Source organism: Chlamydotis macqueenii, chromosome 8 (genome assembly GCF_036417535.1).
Source record: "Chlamydotis macqueenii isolate bChlMac1 chromosome 8, bChlMac1.mat, whole genome shotgun sequence".
NCBI lineage: Eukaryota > Metazoa > Chordata > Aves > Otidiformes > Otididae > Chlamydotis > Chlamydotis macqueenii.
Genome location: NC_141563.1, coordinates 122,032 through 142,369, shown reverse-complemented (window position 1 = coordinate 142,369; position 20,338 = coordinate 122,032). Strand labels below are relative to the sequence as shown.

The window sequence follows — 20,338 nt, the reverse complement described above, 5'->3', positions numbered from 1 at the left end:
TCTTATTACGAAGGGACCAAACCCACTTCGGAGAGGCTAAACTTAGTTTCCACACACGCAGTTCCCCTGTGTCACCCTTCTCTTCCCCAAGTGGTTGAAGGGACCAAAATCTACTACAGGGAGGCCAAACTTAAGTTTCCACAAATGCAGACTCTCTGCAGTCGCCCTTCACTTCCCTGAGTAGTCAGCCTCATACATATGAGGACAGATCCCCCTTTTGCACTAAGAGACCTGATTATTAACTCCCGTCAGACAGAGTCCAAACCTCAGTTCAAGTCCATTAGGTGTGTGAGGTGTCCGGGAAATTCGGATCAGCCCCCTTGCTTTCTAGACAGCTCTCATCCGGAGGGATGTAGGGCTAGGTGCGGCTAGACTGAACCGTCCTTCCCCTGTTACAGACCACACACAGCCTGCACCTCTCTGTCTTTCAGGATCCTGCCGACTACGCCAATTTAAAAAATGTCGCGGCCCACTCGGGACTCGTGATGGTTCTTTTAGTGCGATCTCGAACTGCAAAATTACCCGGGACACTCCAAAGGGGTTGGTTCCAATCAAACAGCACAAACTTTATTACTTTGCCTGTAAAGTGGCGTGCGACAGGTGAAAGGGAGGGAAAAGGAAAAGTAAAGATAGGAAAAAAAGAATAATAGCTACCACCACAGGTCCGAGGCGTCCCTATGGTCCCAGATCCAGGCAGCGTCCCGACGGTCCTCACAATCGCTGTCGATGTCTATCCTTGGTGGGGAGAGCTCTTCGGAGGTCTCGTTGTTAGGGGTCGACCTTTTATGCCAAGTGGCAACCTTGGTCCTCCTTATTTTGGGATCTCTGCCTGCTCTCAGCCCTTAGGATAGAAGTGTGGGTTTTTGTACATTATAATTAGCATTATAATTAGTTAAAGGGCACTTTCTCACTGTTGTTTTTGAGACAGCAGTTGTGATTCATCCTCCTTGATAGCAGCTGCACAGTTATCTCTGCCAGTTTTGACAACAGGGATGAGCCGTGGCACCTCCGCGCCACTCCGTCTGCCGTTTCAAGGATGTTGCACATTTTGTTGTTAGGCCAGAGTCGGCCTTGTCCCTAACAGTTCCGTTCTGTTCCCGGGATGAAAAAAAAACAACTGCATCTCAGGCAGGCTGCTCACAGCAACTCATGTCAAGTTGTGAGCCTAACTTTTAGGCCAGATCAAGTCCATAGTCCACCTGGAAGTCCTCGATGACAAGGCTGAGACAATACTGATTTTCTGACCAACCCTTACAGGTGCACATATATATATTCATAGGATTGCACAATACAGACATACATGTGCATGAGTGTCGTAGTTCAGCCCCAATCGGGACCAGACTATGCAGTCTCTCTCTCGCTCCCCCCACCCTCCGAGAGAACAGTGGGAGATGATGTAAGGAAAAATGGCTTGAGGTTTGAGATAAGGACGGGGAGAAATCCTTAAAGTTACTGTTACGGGCAAAACAGACTCGACTTGGGGAAAAACACTCATTTATTTCTAAAACTAGCAGGAGAATGAGACAGGGAACAAGATAACATCCCCCCACCCCTCCCTCTTCCCGGGCTTAACATTATCTCTACTACCTTCCCCTCCCGAGCGGCACGGGGGGGGAAAAGGGAATGGGGGTCGCGGTCAGTTCATCACGTGTTGTTTTATGCCGCTGTATCATCGTCAGGGGAAGAACTCCTCGCATTCCTCCCCTGCTCCGTTGTGGGGTCCCTCCCAGGGGCCACAGTCCGTCGTGAAACTGCTCCGGCGTGGGTCATCTCTTCCACGGGGTGCAGTCCCTCTAGAACGGCTGTCCCAGCGGGCCCTCCATGGGCCACAGCCTCCTTCAGGCCTCCACCTGCCCCAGCGTGGGGTCCTCCACGGGCTTCAGGTGGATCTTTGCCCCTCCGTGGACCTCCAAGGGCTGCAGGGGCACAACCTGCTCCACCATGGTCATCACCATAGGCTGCAGGGGAATCTTGGCCAGGAGCCGCGTTACTCCTCCCCCTCCTTCTGAACTGACCTTGACATCTGCAGCCATTCCATACAACAGGCTGGCAGACGCCTCTCAGGATCCTTTTTTACATCTTATTCACTTCAACTTCTCATCTCCTCTCCACTTCTTACAGACAGGTCAGGCCGAGTTGGGCCCAGTTGGCTGCCCGGCGGGAGGCCAGAGGGTGAGGCCTACAAGGCCCATGAGGCTCGTGCCTCCCACTCTCTGCCCCCTGCTCAGCTGCTACACATCTTTCTTCTCTTTTCCTCTTTTCCCCTACTTAAATACGTAATCGCAGAGGCATTATCACGGGACATGCTGCTACCAATCAGCTCGGCCTTGGCCAGTAGCAGGTCCGCCCTAGGCCCGGCCGAGTCCACTGAACAAAGGGGAGCAACTTCTAGTAGTTTCCTACAGAAGCTGCCACCTTAGGCCCCTCCTCACTAACAAAACCAGAACAATGAGTGAGGCGGGGTTATAAAAAAAACACTTGCATTAGCATTTCAGATCTGTCTCTGGTGGTCATTTACTTCTTCAGGGGTCTGATCTTCCTCTAGATGAGCTTTAGTCATTCACCCATGCTCTCCTTTCACTTGGTGATTTCAGCAGTTTCTCGACTTCTGACTGGATTTGTGGTGGAACTAACATTCCATCCTTTGCTAGACATATTAGTCCTTGACACATACCAGTCCCTGATAAGCTTAAGTGAGTTTCAAGGCAAACAGGATTGTTAGGCCTTCTCTAGCAGACAGTCAGTCCCCTACATCAAGCAATATTTAGCAGACAGTTAACTCCCTGTATCAGTTGGAGAGGCTGAGAGACATGGAGTTCTTTAGCCTGGTGAAGGGGTGGCTGAGAGAACAACAGTAGTAGCTCTAGACAGCTTGAAAATTTCTTACTAAGATGATGGCACTATAATTTGGTGGTGAGAAACAGCATGAGAAGGAATAAATGTCAGAAACTGCAGCTTTGGAGGACCAGAGTGGACCTGAGGATAAAGAAATGTCAACCTGAGGGTAGTGCTGTGGTGCAAAAGTCCCTCAGAGGGATTCTGGATCAGCCCATGGCTTTGTGATTCAAGGAAGACCTAGTGGGGATGGAGAGACACCAGTACAGGCAGGGAGCTCCTGTTGTGAGAACAAGGTTGGAGGTCTTTGTCCCCTTGGCAATGGCTGATGACCCTGCCATTGAGGCCTAACAGGAGACACATCATCTTCAGGGCAATGGGGTGTTGTTGTCTACTCACACCCACCCCAGGAGGCCGGGAGCTGTGAAACCGTTCTCCTTCACTTGGCATTGCACCTCCTACATGTGCAGGAAGAGCCCTGAGCAACACCTATGGGACAAGAGCTGCCTTCCTAGGGATAGGGCTAAGGCCTTGCTCATCATCTTTTGTCAAACAAACCAAGGGTTTTCTCAGCACCAGCATTGACTGGTCCTTACCTCTGCCTGCCTCTTATCATGGCCTCCAGTTATCTGCTGTAACAAGTCCATGGAGAGGCTGTGTCAGTCATGGCCCTCAGAGGGACCCAGCAATGCTTCAAGGTCCTTTGGGTTTTGCTTCCGACTTTGACTCCTGGAAAGGTTTGTGCAAATCTCCTCGCAGTCGCTCAGGTTCATGGACTCAGCACCCAAAGCACCCTGGGGCTCATTACCGTGCAGAAAGCTGTCATGTGCCTTTTGGTTTCTACACGTTTTCAAGTCTTCATGTCTTGTAGAGCTAAGTGGAGATGTTTCAGGGATGTAAGTAAAGAGTTCACAGAGTACTTAATAAAAAGTTAGCTTTGCTTCTTCAGATGTAAACACAATTCACAGTTAATTAGACTCCAGAAAGATGAAGCAAGTTTCTAACTCCCTGAGGCTCAAAGCAGAAACCAGACCGGTGAATGACCAAAGAGCCAGCAGATGAGGAAACCTAGGAGCCATGGGAAGGGCCTGCATTCATTTAGTCTGCTGAAAGACGTCCTTAGACATCAGGAGAGGTGGAAACACCGGAATGAGGAGGGACGTGAAATAACAGAGTAGTGGTGACGCACGTACAGGGGAAGGCCAATGCTTCTCCTCCTGCCATAAGTACACTTCCTCGCAGGTTCCATTCTGTCATGGTGGGGAAACATTGCCGTTTCTTAAAAGCGCTGGAATGCTTCAGCTGAGGATAATGTGCTTGTATGTTTTATCTAAATGTAAAAAATAAGACAGTACACCTTTCCAGTAACATACTAGCTGTCTGGCCATGAACAGGCAGTGCCACTTTTAGGGGCCCCAGGGTACCTGAGGTGCTGGCCTGGGATTGGCATCGGTCACACAGGACCTGTGGGAGACCAGAGCTCCTTGCAAGCTGCAGGTGAAGGCTGGGCAGGAGTTCCCAGGGCATCTGCACTGGCACCAGGTGTCTGTGTCCCTGCAGCTGAAAATATTTGTGTCCTACATCCATTCCCAATCCTGGAAAACTTTTTCCATTTCAAAAAAAGAGAAAATCCAGAAAAGTGAGCAAAAGCTGGAAAGTCTGCTGACACATTCCTTTGCTTTGCATGTTTGTCTTCAGCTCTTCTTCTTTTCATTTGCATTGATATTTACTGACATCTGACAGCCCAACAGGCACAAAAACACGATCATTCTGTGTGGTGCACAGAGCCCTTGCCCCCCTTCCCCACCCCCAATTCCTTGCCCAGGACTTTTCGCTCTTTCACAGAGGGAGTCGCGCTGAGGTGCTGACTCTTCTTCACTGGTATAGAAATTGGTGTAAATGGTCACTTGCAGCCCAGGAGATTTCCTGTCCCTAAACCAGAAGGTTTCTGCTCTAGTTAGAAACAAAGCTCAGCATCATCAAAAGATTATAAGAGAAGTGAGGTTGGAAGGGACCTCGGGATGTCTGCAGTCCCACCTGCTCAGAAACAGGGTCAGACCAAGGTGTTCAAGGCTTGATTCAGTCCGAGTTACAAAACCCCCGAAGGCAGAGACTGCACCGCCTCTCTGAGTGACCAGTTCCAGCACTTGGCTGAGTTCCTTCTGTCCTGGCTGAACCTCTCCTCTTTCACCTTCCTCCCATTGTCTTTTCTTCTCCCACCATGCCCCATGGTGAAGAGACTGACTCTCTATTCTCCTTGACCTCCTCGTTGGTACTGTGAGGCTGGGATGAGGTCCCCCCAGCCTTCCCTTCTCCAGGCTGGACAAGCCCAGCTCCCTCAGCCTCTCCTCACAGGCAAACTGCTCCAGCCCCTGGCTGTCCTGAGGGCCCTGGCTGAACCCCCTCCAGCCTGCCAACATCGTTCCTGAATTGAGGATCTGAACTCTGGATGGAGTGATCCAGAGAATCCCTTCCCTCCATCTCCTGGCCGTGCTCCTGGCCGCACAGCCCAGGATGCTGGTGGCCTCCCTTGCTGCCAGGGCACACGGCTGCCTCCTGTCCAGCTCCCTGCCCACCAAGACCATTCCCACAGGGCTGCTCCCTGCCAGGCAGCCCCCAGCCTGTGCCATCGCCAGGCTGAGTCCCCTGCAGGAGCAGAAATGAGCGTTTACCCTGGCTGCATTTCCTGAACTCCCCGGCAATACGTTCTGTCTGGATTCCTGAACCCTTTCCCTGAGCGCAGAGGCCTGGAGACCATCTCAGCAAGGACTCAGGCACAGCAGCATTGAGTCCCTCAGCCCCACCTGTGTCTGCTGTTATCAAATCCTCCTTCAGCAGCAGCCCTGCATTCTCCTTGGTCAGCCTTGGTTTCTCACACAGCTATCAAAATCTTCTTTTTGCTCTTGAATTTCCAGCTCCAGTGAGCTTTGCTTTTCCTCCCAACTTGCCTCCACAACAAAGACAATATACACAAATTCCTCCTTGGTAGCCTGTCCTTGCTGTCACCTCCCGGCAGCTGCTTATGGCCCCTGGCAAAACCCTCTCCTTGTGCTGACCCGGCCCCATTGCCCCACACGTGGTCCCACAGCCCCTCTGTGCAGGCACAGCAGGGGTGCAGTCAGGCATGGGGAACGTTCCCCCCATTACGATGACAACGCCAGCCCTCCATTCAATGTTCCCCTCCCATAATCCCATAACGTCCCTTCTGCAGCCTCCCCAGTACCCGACCCTTTCCCTGCAGCTCTGTCCTGCGTGGGGTTTTACAGACGGCCCTCCTCTGGGGTCTGCTGGGGTCTGGGCCAGGAGAGAGGCCGGACAGGGCGGGCTGTTCCCAGGTACTGGCACTGAGTGCAGCAGGAGGATGGAGCTGGCTTCGCAGCAAGACTCACCCATAAACCTGGGCTGAGCAGCCCGTGCTGGGAATGGCTGGTGGGAGACTGGAGGGTGATGAAGGTCCTGGGCCCCCTTCCCAGTCTGTGCATGCCACCCAGAGTGCAGACTGGCCCGACGAGATGGAGGCCAGCATCTCCCTGAGTCTGCTGGTGTTGTCTCAAAGAGATCCTTATTGCCCAGTTCTCACAGCCCCTGGGTGCCAGTCCCTCTCCCGAGCACGAGAGTCCTCACTCGGGGGTCCCCTGGATGCTCCTGCAGCACCACTGACAGAACAGCCTGCCCGAACTGCTGCATGCAGAAATAGAACTGCTCTTCTGCAGGGATGTCATCTCAGGCATGGCCCTGAGCTGGCGCTGCTGCTGTGCCAAGCACTGGTGCCCACAAGCCACAGAGAGACCATCCCAGGAGATCACTGTTGGTCATTCACCGTTTCCATTGGCACTGGGCACCCAATCCTGAAGGCTCAGCCCAGGCCCATTCCCCAGCCCATGGCCCCACGCTCTCCTGTGCTACCCCAGGGAGAGCGTCAGCAGCAGCTCATAGGGGCCATTTCTTCAGCCTGTTCCTGACCTCCACCCTGGAAGAAAAACCGTATCTCCAGATACTGGGACTGAGGAAATCCGTTTTATTACACATATGCAGCACAGGAGGCCAGTTGTGCGGTTGTGCCAGACAAATGTACAAAGACCTCTGGCTCAGACAGGGTGGGTTCATGGACCTGGAAAAGGGGAGTGGATGTAGGCATTCCTGGACAAACCGGATTATCAGACATAAAATGCCGAAAAGACAGAAAGTTCCAGAAAGGAATCAGAAATCACTGCAGAAAAGGCACAAACAGCTTCTAGGTACTGAGGGACAACTGATTGAATCAGTTTCTTCAGTGCATCTCTGAGCTCCTGGTTCCTCATGCTGTAGATGAGGGGGTTCACTGCTGGAGGCACCACTGAGTACATCCAGGAGTGGGGAGGAGTTGGAAGGAGGCTTCAGGTAGGCAAACATGCCAGTGCTGACAAACAGGGAGACTACGGCCAGGTGAGGGAGGCAGGTGGAAAAGGCTTTGTGCCGTCCCTGCTTAGAGGGGATCCTCAGCACGGCCCTGAAGATCTGCACATAGGACAAAAAAAGAACAAAAAAACAGCCAAAGAATAAACAAGCACTAAATACAAGGACTCCAATTTCCCTGAGGTAAAAATCTGAGCAAGAAATCTTTAGGATCTGAGGAACTTCACAGAAGAACTGATCTACAGCATTGCCCTGGCAGAGTGGCAGCGAAAATGTATTGGCCGTGTGCACGACAGCGTTGAGAAACCCACTGCCCCAGGCAGCTGCTGCCATGTGGACACAAGCTCTGCTGCCCAGGAGGGTCCCATAGTGCAGGGGTTTGCAGATGGCAACGTAGCGGTCATAGGCCATGATGGTGAGAAGAAAATACTCTGCACCCAATAAGAAGAAGAGAAAGAAGATCTGTGCAGCACATCCCGAGTAGGAGATGTTGCTGGTGTCCCAGAGGGAATTGGCCATGGATTTGGGGACAGTAGTAGAAATGGAGCCCATGTCAAGGAGGGAGAGGCTGAGGAGGAAGAAGTACATGGGGGTGTGGAGGTGGTGGTCGCAGGCTATGGCAGTGACGATGAGGCCGTTGGCCAGGAGGGCAGCCAGGTAGATGCCCAGGAAGAGCCAGAAGTGCAAGAGCTGCAGCTCCCACGTGTCTGCAAAGGCCAGGAGGAGGAACTGGGTGATGGAGCTGCCGTTGGACATTGGCTCCCTCTGTGCATGCGGACCTGGACAAGGAGGAAAAGGCAGTGAGAAGTCAGGGCACTCTTCTCTGACCAAAACCTATTCCAGTTCTCATGGAAAACCACCGGAGTGCCTCTCCCTGTTCTGGAAGGTCTTTGGCAGGCTCCTTTAGTGAGGGCCAGGTGGTGCTGGCTGAGGGTGCCACTGGGAGGTGGGGGCTCTGCCCTGGGCTCTGAAGGTGTCAGTCCTGCCCTGCAGCAGTAGGCAAATAGGAGCACAGTGATCTCAGATTAAATCCACTTTTGATACCAAAGAGCTTCTCAGCATTGTCCTTCCCGATTCACCCGAATGCAGAGCAGAGCTGTGGGAATCTGGGTTTGTTTACTCTTTTCCAGTTGCCTCACCACCCCTGAGGAGTGTTTTTGAGGCAGAAATCCTTGGCATTCTTGCTGCGCTCCAAGTGAAATGCTGTGGGTGCTGACAGGCAAAGGGATTGCCCCTTAGTGCAGGGTACGGAGAGCTGGTCTGTCCATCAGCCCTGCTCTCAGCTGCCCTTTCCCTGCAGCTCCTTGAGCCTGAGGAGCATCACACTCCGATGTTCCCCGTAGAAGAAACTGGATCCTGCTGAGAGCAGAGGAACCCAGTTTCCAAGTGCAGCTCTCCAGACCCCTTCACCCTCTCTCTGATTCTGCTGCAGGAGGATCCCAGCTCTCCCCTCCCAGCCCGGACACACAGGGCTCATGGCAGCTGCCACGTACAAGCCATGAACAGCACTGTCACGGCCTTAGCGCTGAGGTGTCTTGTCCACGGGGCACCTCTCTGGGGCACAGAGAGTCCACGGGAGTGCTGTGACCTTGCGGAGGGCAGCCCGCATCCCAGCACCACTCCCAGGGCAAGAGTCCAAAGTCACAAAGATGGGGTGTCCTGAGGTGAGGGCCACCTCACTGCCAGCCTCACACACTGCAGAGCCCAAAGCCGCAGGGGAGGGGGAGACAAAGGCAGCAAAGAAAGGAGGAGGAACACAGAGAAACAGCCCAGTGCTCCTGCCAAGGGAGGAAGGAGAGGGACAGACAGACAGGTGCTGGGGAATTTGTCCTCAGTGAGGGTCAAGCTGCCAAGAAGAAGACGCAGCCTGACAGCCCGTGACAGCAGAGGCTGTGCTGGGTGCCAGAGGACACCAGGAGATTGCTCTGGGAAAGAGCCTGCGCTGCAGAGGATGGCAGGGAGCTGCCCGAATCCCCACTCCCACAGAGTTTCTGGCAGCAGCTCCCTCTCCCTCCCTGCCCATGTCTCTGCTGCCTGCAGCTGTCCCTGCTGGGACCTGCTTCTCTGTCCCCGGGTCAGCTCCCTGCCACCGCTCAGAGACCCCATCCCACCCGCTGTGCGCTCAGCTCTGCCCTGCAGACCCATCCCGACAGCAGGACACTGCCCGGGGGCATCTCTGTGTGCGCAAGGGCTAAGGAGCAGCTCCAGCACATCCCACAGAGGCCACCGACGCGATGCTGTCATGCTGTCTGTAGGCTGAGCAGTGCCTTGGGGACTCCATGAGGTTTCTCACAGACCTGTCCATGTACCGGTGCAATGCTCCTGCAGTCTCAGTGTCGTGTCCGAATCCAACACTGCCACTACCCTTTCCCTGCCCTCTCTCCTCTCCCCCAGTGCAGGAGATGAACTGGGGGTCATGAAAGCAACTTTTGCCTAAAAGAACAACTTCATGGAAATTCCTATGGAGTATGATGAGGTAGACCTGGCATCTCTTTGCGTAACAGTTCAAGTGTCTCAGAGCATTGTCCACGTCTGACAGATCCGTTTCCATTCACACCCATCCAAATAATACAAACCTTAATGCCAAGGCTCAGGAATGCAGAAAGTGAAGAAGGAAACCCTTGCTTTGCCTGTCATCTTTGAAAGCTCCTCTCCAGAAATATCCTGGATATTTAATGTGGAGCTGTCAGCAGTCCTGACCCATGAAGAAAGCTTGCCACAGAAGAAGGACCCTGACCTGCCAGGGATCACTCCTTCCCCACACAGCTTCTCCCCACAGCCGCGCTGGGAGCTCCCCGGGCAGGCTGAGTGCTGAGCCTGGCAGGCGGCAGAGTCCCTGCCCCAGCACACAGCCCCTGGGCTGCAGGGACCCTGCTCTGAAGGACAGCCCTGGGCACCCCTGCCTGCACACCCGCCTGCACAGCCCTGCAGCCATCCCTGGCAGAAGGCAGCCGTCGTGCCCTGTCCCTCTGATGGTGCAGCAGGGAAGCCCTGCTCTGCAGCACCAACTTCCCCTTTGAGAAACCAAGAGCCCTCCTGACAGATCCCATAAACTGTCAGATGCACAAGCTCTGGGAGATCTCTCCAGGAACAACAGCTAAATTGCCCTGCACCCAGAGACTTACCACATAGAGAGCTCTGAAGATTCCTCCTCCTCACTGACCTCTCAGCATCCTCCCGCTCTCAACTGCCTTTAAGTTCTCTCCGCCACTGTCTCTCTGCAGCGCTGCCCGCTTGCCATCAGCTCCCTCCATGCCAGGAGCCCAGCCCAGCTCAGCAGCAGAGGCCCAGCCCAAGGCGGCACTTTCTCTGTCCCCTCGGGGCTCCCTCCAGCTGTCCCTGGGGCTGCAGGGGAACCTGCTGCCAAACAGCCTGCAGCCACCACGGGGGTTTTGCTCCTCAGCTGGGAGAGAAGAGTCACGTTTTTTTCAAGCACTGCCACTTTCCTGCTCACAGACAGAGTCAGCTCTAAATATCACCTGGCCTTGTCCCGTCAGCAGGCAGAATACCCAAAGGGAGGGATCTCCTCTACCCCTGCTGAGGGAAGGGATTCAGCGCAGTCAGTGCAGGCATCTCACCCTCGGTCTGTAGTGCTGGCGCTAGAAGAGGACTCAGCTCCCTTCCATGCACACCACAAACCCACAGGAGCTGGGATTCCTCTTGCTCCTGTTCAGCTCAGCACAAAAGGGCATTTGCCTGTGAGTTCTTTCTCTCAGCTGCCCTCCTCCTTACTGGAGATGGAGGGCAGCAGGGAGTTCTTTAGATGCAAAGCCCTGGTGACAGCTGAGGTGCCCGAGGTGGCCCAAGGTTTGTGCAGGAGACTGCAGGCTCAGGTGGAGCAGTTCTTAGGGACAGGGCAGTGTCTGGGGCTTCACCTTGGAGGCTGTTGGGAAATTCCTTTGGCAAACGGAAATGACAGCAGGTGCCCACGTTTAGGATAACGAAACCTCTTCCTATTCAGGACATGCACGGAAACCTGTAGAGGTGTCAATCTGCCCCGCTGGAGTTACTTTGCACACGGAGAGCTGGGATTCTCTCTTTCCCTTCTCCACCACCTTTATTTGTCAGATCTCCACTGACCATAATGTCTCACGGCCTCCTGCAAGCGCTGTGCAGCCCAGGCCTTCTTCCCTCTGGATCTGGGGAGAGCAGGGTTTGCTCACTCTGTGGGCACCGACACTGTTGAGGAGGGGCAGTGAGATCGTGGCTGGGTGGGCATCTGGCCACAAGCCAAGGTCAACCCAGCGCACACCATCTCGCGCAATGCTCTTGTATGGAACCTTGGAAGCTGCAGTCTTGAGAGGTGGGCAAAGAGGGGAGTAAAAGAGTGATTGGTTGCATTGGGGTCTCTCCTGGGACTTGGTGGTGTTACCAGTGTCCTGGAGCAGCTGACAGAATTTGCAGATGACATGAAAGGGAGGCAAAGGAACGAAGCATACAGTGGAGGGCTGCCTTCTGGAGGAACCTCAACAGGTTGGAACACTGGCCCAACAAGATCCTAATGGATTTCAGAGAGGAGAACTGCCCAGGAGATGAAGGGAAGGGATTCTCCCCCTCTATTCAGTGCTCACCAGACCACGGGCACAGTACTGCACTGCGTTTGGGGCCTCCTGCCCCCAGGACAGGAGAGACACTGATTGACTGGAGCACGTTCAGTGGAGGGTCACCAGCCCAGGTGTGTGTCAGTGTGCAGGCGGCTGGAGAATTTTCCACCTGAGGAAAGTCTGAGGGAACAGGGACTGTTCAGCATAGAGACAAGAAGGCTTCTGGAATCTTCACAGCAGCATTTCAGAACCCATCAGGCAGTTAAGATGAAGCCAAACTCCTCATTGTGATGCGTGGTGGGAGGACGAGAGGCAAGAGACAAAAGCTGAAAGGATGTTCAGGTGGGAGATGAGGACCATAAGGTCCATCAGGTCATACTCATGAGGTCACACAGGCACTGGAAGAGATTTTCCTGAGAGGCTGGGCATTCCCCATCCTTAAAGGTTTTCAAGTCTTCATTTCCACTAAAGATGGCCTCAAAACAATGAAAAACCACTCTTGCTCATGCCAGAATGAAGCAAAACCCGATGGCACCAGCACAAGCTCTGCCTCCCCAGGGCCCTCTCCTCTCCATGAGAGAGGTCTTCCACCAGCCCCACACTTCTTCCACCTTCAGCCCTCACAGTTGCACAGGCATGGCCTGCCTACAGGCCTTCACCACTGTCACCCTTATAACTGAGGCCGAATACATATTTTGGCACTGCCAGTGTCAGCTGGCACCTGCTCCACACCTGGAGCCCACTTGGCCATGGAGAACGGGAGAGGCAAGGTCCATGCTGCCCAGCTCTGGGCACAGATTTTTCCTGGGAGCATGGCCAAGGAGCTGTCATCATGTGTGTCAGCCTGTGGCCTGGCAGGGGTGGGACTGGGACAAGCGCTGCTGAGGCAAGGCTGAAGTAGCTCAGCTGGAGAGCTGGAGAGCATTCCACTGAAGATCTAAAGGTCCCTGGTTCAGCTCCAAGCTTCAGCAATTATTTCCTCCCTGAGATTTTGACAGAGTCCCTCTGCCTTCTTCCAGCCTGCCCTGGCCCTCCTCACTCCTTCACCTCTTGCTAGAGCACTGCAGAGCTGTGGGTCAGAAGGACCCTTCCTCTGGCACCACAAGTCCCCAGGCTACCCCTGGCCAGGCCACCTCCAGTTCAGCCCACAGGATTGGGCTCTTCTTTGTACGGGACAGGATTTGCGCCAAGGGCCCCTTGGTGGCCTCCTGGGAGAGGGCCATGGCCTCTGGGCACCTTCCAGCTTCTCTGTGTCCTCCCCACCCTTCAGATCCCCTCTGCCCACCTGAAGGTCCCTCTGCCCGGATACGTCAGGGCTGCAGCCTGGCAGAGTGCGGGGCCTCCACCCCGCTCTGCTCATGTGTAACGCTAATTGTCCGTCCCACTGGCTTTTATAAAAGAAGGCTTTATCCATTTTACACCTGCATTGTAACGGCTGCAGGTATTTCATTTCTCTGGCTTTATAAACGCTTATATATTAAAAACTACAAATGTACACACATATACGCATGGCGGCCCCCATGTAGGTAAGGGAAAGGCCTTTTGGATCAGATGTACTTCCAGGTAAAGCAGAAAGGCTGGTAGCTACTTCCAGCCAATCACAACAAAGCATGTCACCAGTAGAGGGGAGGGACTTCTGAGGAAACTGGCCCCCAAGGCTGCTGGGATGGCAGATGGTTCTTCTGCTGGCAGCGGGTGGGCGAGGCACCACGCATGTCTCACCTCCAGCACTGGTGGTGCCTGTGGTCCTGCCATGCTCCGCAGCCGTGACCCAAAGAGCACAAGTTGGGGTGGAAATGCTTCTTGTGAACAGCTGTCAGGTAACAGCTCCGTGTGCTGCCAGAGCTTCAGTGTCTGTGCCCGTCACAAGAGCGTTCCCCACCTCCCTGTGCTTCACATCAGCGGTCGGTAGAATCATAGGATCATTTAGGTTGGAAAAGACTCCTAAGAGCCTTGAACCCAGCCGTTATCCCAGCACTGCCAAGTCCACCACTGAGCCGTGTCCCTAAGGTCTTTTAGATCCCTCCAGGGATGGTGACTCAACGCCTCCCTGAGCAGCCTGCTCCAGTGCTTGGTAACCCTTTCAGTGAAGAGATTTTTCCTAATATCCAATCCAAACCTGCCCTGGAGCAACCTGGGGCTGTTTCCTCTCTTGCTGTCACTTGTTCCTGGGGAGAAGAGACCAACACCCACCTTGCTCCAGCTCCCTTCAGGCAGTTGCAGAGAGCAATAAGGTCTCCCCTCAGCCTCCTTTCCTCCAGCCTCCTTTTCTCCAAACAACCCCAGTTCCCTCAGCTGCTCCTCATCAGACTTGTGCTCCAGACCCCTCATCAGCTTCATTGCCCTTCTCTGGACGTGCTCCAGATAACTCAATGTCCTTCTTGTCCTGAGGGGCCCAAAACTGGACCCACTACTCGGGGTGCACTCTCACCAGTGCCGAGTACAGGGGGACAATCCCGTCCTCAGTCCTGCTGCCCACACTATTTCTGATACAAGCCAGGATGCGATTAGCCACCTCAGCCACCTGGGCACGCTGCCGGTTCATCCTCAGACAGCTGTTGACCAAGACTCCCAGGTCATTTTCCACTGGGCAGATTTCCAGCCGCTCTTCCCCGAGCATGCAGCCTGTATGCAACAATTGCTTCTCCTCAAACACATAAGACCTCTCCAATACCACGACCTCTCACCAGGGGTGTTCCAAAGAAATATCAATCATCCCCTGTAATGTCAGTGCACCCACTCTGCCCGTATCTGCTGTATTTAATTTCTCTCATCGTTCGTATGGTTTCACTTGTCCTGCTACAAGGACTATTTCTCACATCGTCTTTTCAGGTGCAGGCTGTCTGGACAAAGGCCAGTCCAATTATTCTCCAATTTCCTACTCCCACGACTCCTTGTTCATTCAGGTAACTCGCACCCATCTGGTTGCTGCTCTGAGCTCCAGGGAGTTAAAAGCTGGCCTGTCTTTCAGAAGCCCAGTTGTCTCCTCAGCCAACTCTTTAATTCTGTCTGTAAACACCTTTGTTTTCTTCTCAATCTGCCTGCCTAAAATATTTCTCGTAAGGCTCTCCTTTGCGGAAAGGCAATCTCATAGGATGCAGCCTGTACTTGGCGTGTGGCTGTGCAGTGTGCTTTATTGTCTAGGAAACATTTTCCTGCTCTCTTTGTGAAAAGGAAAATTGCTGCTGTGCCTGTGCGCAGGCAGTTCTCGAAGGAGAGCAGGAGGGAGCTGGCGCAGTGGAGCTGTAAGATCCAGCGGTGGAGATCAGTGGAGAAGTGTGATGCAAGGAGCAGTGATGTGAGTCCCAGGTGGCCAATGACAGCAATGGGGAGGTGTGAGAGGTGAGGAGCAATTTGTCCATACAGTGTCAGACCACAAGGCACTGCTGTTTCTACCTGTTCAGCCATCCTGAGGAGACACCCGGCAGCGATATCCCTTGGAGAATGCTTCTCTCAACTCTTGTAAACTGAAAAGTAATTAAAAATAAACTTGAAAATCCAGCAGCATTCTTGTTAAGTACTCGCTGAAATCTTCCTCCTTAACTCCCCTGTGAAACCTCTCTCATTACCTGTACAGATCTTGAAGACTTAAGGAAAACTATAGGAAGAGACACAGCTCGTTAGGGCTTTCTGTATTTTAACGAGACCCAGGGTGACTTTGGGGCTCCTTAAGTGAACCCCAGGGACTGAGAGGAGGTTGAAGAAACTTCTCAAGCAGTTAAAGTCAGAAGCAAAGCCCAGAGTACCTTGGAGCATTGATGGGCCCCACTGGGGGCCATTCCTGACAAAGCCTCCCCAGGGACTCATTAGAGCAGGTCATTGGAGGCTGTGAGTGCAGGGAGGCAAAGGCCCTGTGCAGGGGGCTGTAGTGCAAAGAAAACTCTTGGTTTTGCCAGAAAGCAGAAATGACCAGAGCCCCCGGCCCTGGGGAGGAAGATCCTGTCCCTCACGCGTGGCTCAGGGCTCTTCCTGGGGGCAGGGAGATGTGAAAATGACCAATGCCCACTGCAGAAAAACTGTGCCGCGTCTCTGGACTTACCCAAGTAGAGGCAAATAAGAAACAAAGTGCACAACCCAAAATCCTGTTTCTCCTGGAAGACCTGAGTGGTGCGGGCAGCTGCCATAGCCAAGGGGACAAAGACCGTGGTTCCTTTAGGCCTTTCAGTCTCGCCAGAGCCCTTGGCCATCCCTGCTGCGCTGTGTCACACTGTCCATGCCTGCGTCTTTTTCCTGTTGCCTGATGACACCAATCTATATTTCCCACCTAGCTCTCATGCTGGCATTTTCCTGCCCTCACCGATGTCCCTGCACCGTCACTGGCTGTTGCTGAAACACAAGCCATGGGCTGATCCAGACTGTCTCTGGGTGGCCTCTTGCCCCACAATGCCACCCTTTGATTGGATTTCTTTTTCCTCACCTCCAATCTGGACCTTCCAAGCTGCACTTTGTGGAGGTTTCCTTCTCTTCCCACTACCAAGAAACACTCAACAATCTGAGACATCACCCTTCAAGCAGTTGAAGGCTACTGCTGTTCATGTGTTAATCGTGTGATCGATGTTCCAAGCTGATAGGCAGCCATGTTCACTGTGTCACTCTGCTCCTTTGTATTTTTTTCCCGAGAACAGTCTGGAACTAGAGATGTTCTTGGTCCAGTTATGGCACAGGGCGTTACCTCCTTTGGAGCCTGTAACAAAATTAAGGTAGTCTGGTCAAGCCCAGCTTCTCCACTCTTCACTGCTCACAGCTCCATTTACGTGTGAAATGCAGATGGGAACTGTATGAGTATAAACACGTCCTTGGGACACAGTTTCTCCTTGATGGCACTAAATGGGTGGAACCATTACTGTGCCTGAGAGACACCATTCAGGGGAAAGGTGACAGGCAGGAGGACTGTCCTGTCAGGAATGTCATGAGATAGAAAAAGGACAAAGGCCAGATCCTGTTGCCCTCCAGGCAGAGTTGCTCAGATGAAGGAGCTCTTCACAGGTATCCCCAAACAGCACTCATCATTTCCTTTGCTTCACCTTTCTTTCCCCTTTTCTTTCGCATCCTACTCTTTAACAATCGTTATCCCCTCCCATGCAAAAACCCAACCCCTTTTCACCATCTCCTCACTGGCCCTGTGTCTGCTCACTCTTTTCTTCTCTGTAGTGGGATTTGGCCAAGAGAAACCAGAAAGCTGCAGAACAACTCCCTGCAGCAGCTAAAGGAGGAGAAGAGCCTGGGCACCATTACGGATGCCAGAGGGGCCTGTGGGCCTCCCATTTCCAAAGAAAAGTGGAAAAACGGGAGAGAGTCCAAAGGAGCTCTGTCAAATTGGAGCTAGAGGCCTACAGCACCAGCTGTGAGGAGAGTCTCTCCCACTCTCCTGGTGAAGCAGAGGCAGGAAGAACCCTTTCAAGATCCTGGAGAGACAACAGAGCCAAGCTCTCTGCAATGGCCAAGATATGGCAGAGGCAACAGCCACAAACTGCCTCTGGGAAGCTTTAGGCTGAGCCTTAGGAAAAATAAAATGGACTAGGAGGAGCATTCCTGTGATCTCTACTTTTGGAGCTTTTCAGGTTTCAGCTCCACAAAACCACAGCCAGCCTGAAGGTTGGACTAGAGACCCACAGCAGTCTCTTCCCCATCAACCCTTCCATGAGCCTTTGCCTTACCACGCATCCTATGAGGCGAGATTAAGGTGGAAGTGAGGGTAAAAGAGTAAAAGTGTGAGGAAGAAGGATGGTGAGGTCTTCTGTGCTGACCTTTGCCTCCCATTCACCATCCCCACCTTCAGGCCTCAGAGTCAGGGTGGGTAGAAGAATTGGGAATAAGGGAGACTCTGAGCCTGGGAAAAAGGAGTGGGGTGGGGGAATGATCTTTAGAACTTTTGTCATCATTTCTTACTATCAAAATCTATTGTAATTAGCAATTATCCTTCGCCAAGTCAATTCTTCTTTGCCAGGGACAGTAATTAGTAAGTGATCTCCCTGTCTTTATCTTGAGCCATGAGCTATTCCTTCTTCATTTCCCTTTTGTCCTTTTGAGTCGGGTGTGTGAATGAGCAGCTGGTTTGGTGCCTGGTTGCTGGCCAAGGCTAACCCACTACAGGGCCACCACGGCTGGACTGCTGCGTCCAGTCTAGGGCTCACCAGCACAAGAAAGACCCTGACAGACTGGAGCGAGTCCTGCAAAGGCCAGAAGGATGATTGGGGCCTGGAGCACAGTATGAACACAAAGAGGCTGAGAGAGCTGGGTATTTGAGAAATCCCTCTGAATCAAACACTGGAGCAAGAACCCAGGCCAGCTGGTGGAATCTCAAGGAGATTTTCAGCATTGGTCAGGACAAGGCCACGAGCACCTGATGGAGCTGGAGCTGCCTGGGAACAGGCTTGGCTGGGAGACCAGCTGTGGCAAGAGCTAGGGAACTTGGTGTGTAATGACTGTCAGTAGGAAACTGATTTTTTGTAATAACGGCAGAGAAGTTGGGTTGCACTGAGCCTCAGAGGAGGTCGGAGGTGACCGTGTAGTAAAGGTCCCTCCTCAGAGCCGGGGTGTATGGCCAGACATGGAACTGGCCAGTGACGATTGTCCTGGGACAGGTTCCCTGGGGTGTCCAGGGAACATGGCACAGACCGGGTCCCTCTCTGCTGCACCTTTGGTGCCTTGCTTCCTTCACCTTGACACCTGGCTCTGAACCATGAGCACACACAGAGCTTAGCTCTACACTGGTGCTTGTTTCCAGCAGACCATTTCCAGCCCAGCTCAGCCCTTCTCCATCTCTCCTCACCTCTTCGGGTCCATCACAGCAACTGGAGCCCCGGCAGTGCCCACCGCAGGGAGTTGCAGAGCTCTGGGCCCTCACCCACAGCCCCAGCCCCTCTGAAGGGCACAGCAGCTCCTGGGGGGCAGAGATGGGTCTCAGCCATCCCCACAGCCCCAGGGCTGGTGCGTGCAATAGTGGCACAAGGTAAAGGCCACCCAATCTCAGGCCCTTATGCATTCTTATTGTAGATGCTCCTCAACTCCTCCTTCTCTGCCCCCACCAGCCCCACTCCCCAGGACAACACAAGAGCCCTGGGCCTCCTCAGGCAGCTCCCACATCTCTCCGGTCTCCCTTCCCTCTGCCTGCTGGGTCCTCACTGACTCCCATGGCGCTGCAGAGTCCTTGTTTGTGGATACCTGGATTCATGCTTTACTTCTGGGGAACTTCACCTTTGAGCGTGTTTCACCTTCCTTCACGCCCAGCCCAGGGTACATGGTGAGTCCCCATGGTACAGTGACCTTAATCCCAAGCACAGGGAGAACACACAAGGAGAAAAGAAGCTCTAAAAGACCAATTCTTTAGACATTTTATTGGCATAGCTTTGTAAGAATAGCTCAGCCTTCAGGCACTGCACCTGGGAGATCTCCTTTTATTGAACAGCTGCTGTTGGACTGGCTGCCTCTGACACAGAGCTGATCAAGAGTCAGACACAACAGGATCAAATCTCAAGAGAAGCAATATAAACCCAGAAAGAAAGAGGGAACAGTGTGATTATTACAAGAGGAAAAAAAAGTAGAGTCCTGGCCTAGAATAAACCCTGAGAAATGTGCAGCGAAGGGGAGGCAGGTTATTGTCACTGAAACAGTGCCAGCTGGGCCAATTTCCACAGGGCATCCTGGAGCTCCTGGTTCCTCATGCTGTAGATGAAGGGGTTCACTGTTGGAGGTACCACTGAGTACAGAATGCCATCACCAGGTCCAGGGATGGGGAGGAGATGGAGGGAGGCTTCAGGTGGGCAAACATGCCAGTGCTGATAAACAGGCAGACCACGGCCAGGCGAGGGAGGCACGTTGACAAGGCTTTGTGCCGTCCCTGCTCAGAGGGGATCCTCAGCACAGCCCTGAAGATCTGCACATAGGACACAACAATGAACACAAAACACCCAACAGCTAAAGAAAAACTAACGCTGAGGAGCCCAACTTCTCTGACGTAGTAATGTGAGCAGGAGAGCTTCAGGATCTGGGGAACTTCACAGAAGAACTGGTCCACAGCATTGCCTCTGCAGAGCGGTATTGAAAATGTGTTGACGGTGTGGAGGAGAGAATTGAGAAAAGCACTGCCCCAGGCAGCTGCTGCCATGTGGACACAAGCTCTGCTGCCCAGGAGGGCCCCGTAGTGCAGGGGTTTGCAGATGGTAATGTAGCGGTCATAGGCCATGACGGTGAGGAGACAACACTCTCCTACTATCAAGAAGAGAAAGAAAAAAACCTGTGCAGCACACCCTACATGAGAAATGGTCCCAGAGGGAATTGGCCAGGGATTTGGGGACAGTGGTAGAAAAGGATCCCAGGTCGAGAACAGAGAGGTTGAGGAGGAAGAAGTACATGGGGGTGTGCAGGCGGTGGTCGCAGGCTATGGCAGTGACGATGAGGACGTTGGCCAGGAGGGCAGCCAGGTAGATGCCCAGGAAGAGCCAGAAGTGCAAGAGCTGCAGCTCCCATGTGTCTGAGAACGTCAGGAGGAGGAACTGGGTGATGGAGCTGCTGTTGGACATTTGGTCCTTCTGGGTAGAGGGGCACTGTCCAAGGAGGAAAAG

At 53.3% G+C, this 20,338-nt stretch overlaps 1 pseudogene; it reads right to left on the bottom strand.

Moving 5' to 3' along the window:
• Positions 1–19,375: 19,375 nt before the first annotated feature.
• On the bottom strand, positions 19,376–19,959 carry LOC104475608 (olfactory receptor 14J1-like; annotated as a pseudogene).
• Between the last annotated feature and the right edge of the window lie 379 nt (positions 19,960–20,338).